The sequence below is a fragment of the Schistocerca serialis genome, chromosome 12 (genome assembly GCF_023864345.2).
Source record: "Schistocerca serialis cubense isolate TAMUIC-IGC-003099 chromosome 12, iqSchSeri2.2, whole genome shotgun sequence".
In the NCBI taxonomy this organism is placed as follows: domain Eukaryota; kingdom Metazoa; phylum Arthropoda; class Insecta; order Orthoptera; family Acrididae; genus Schistocerca; species Schistocerca serialis.
Genome location: NC_064649.1, coordinates 112097440 through 112098638, shown reverse-complemented (window position 1 = coordinate 112098638; position 1199 = coordinate 112097440). Strand labels below are relative to the sequence as shown.

Genomic DNA, 1199 nt, shown 5'->3' with positions numbered 1-1199 from the left:
CTTAGAGAGTTCTTCCTCAGCTGAAGGCCATATGTTTGAGATTAGTAGATTTCTCTCCACGAGGAATGCCTGTACTGTCTGTGCCAGTCTGCTTTTCGTGTCCTCGTGCCTTTGTCGGTAATGTGTTATTTTGCTACCAATACGGCATAATTCCTTAATTTCATCATCTTCAAGGTCCCAAATTTGATGTTAAATTTATAGCTAATCTGATTTTCCTAATTCTCATTTCATTATTCCTTTTTCGGTATAAACTCAATTCATATTCTGTACTCGTTTGACTGTTCATCCTAATCAACACTACGTGTAATTCATCTGTTACGTTCTCTCACGATAGCAAAGTCACCAGCGAATCTTATCATCTCACTTCTGGATGTTTCTGTAATATCCGAGATTGCGCCTTCGTTGTTTAGGTTTAACACTTGCGACGAGAGACAGCATCCCTGCTTCACACGGTTTTTAAAATGAGCAGTTGGTTCTGGCTCTTGCGTTGTTATTTTTCCCTCATGACTGCTGTACAAATTGTACAGCATCCGCATTTCGCTGTAGCTTACTTTTCTTCCTCTGAATTTCGAACCTCTTGCACCATTCTACAGCGTCTAACTGTTTTTCCAAGTCGACAACTGCCATCAACGTGTCTTGGATTTCCTTAATTTGCGCTTCTGAGGCGCAACGTCAGAACTGCCTCCCTGGTTACCTTACATTTACAATGAAATGAACACCCTTACCTGCTTACAGGCGTTGACATACGTCAACGGGGACAGATGAAAATCTGTGCCCCGACCGGGACTCGAACCCGGGATCTCCTGCTTACATGGCAGACGCTCTATCCATCTGAGCCACCGAGGACACAGAGGATAGCGCGACTGCAGGGATTTATCTCTGGCACGCCTCCCGCGAAACCCACATTCTCAACGCATTGTCCCGCACTATATTCGTAGTGCCCCCGCCCATTATACTCATTACTCGCGGCGCGTTGCCGATTCCCGTAAGAGTTCGGGCACTGTTTGTGCATTCGCACAGAAGAAGAAGATGGTCAAGTGGCTGGTGAGCCTTAACTATATATATAGTAAGATGGTATCTGTTCTTTCGGACATGCCTGAAAGAACAGATACCATCTTAGTATATATACCTTACCTTTAACAGATGCTCAGTTGTCTTTTCTGTTCTCCCGTATGATCTCCCTGTCAATAACATGGATG

At 44.3% G+C, this 1199-nt stretch overlaps 1 non-coding gene across 1 annotated transcript; it reads right to left on the bottom strand.

The window, feature by feature from the left end:
- Positions 1-772: 772 nt before the first annotated feature.
- Positions 773-846, bottom strand: Trnat-ugu (transfer RNA threonine (anticodon UGU)). The gene has a single exon. It is a non-coding gene; the product is annotated as a tRNA-Thr (tRNA).
- Between the last annotated feature and the right edge of the window lie 353 nt (positions 847-1199).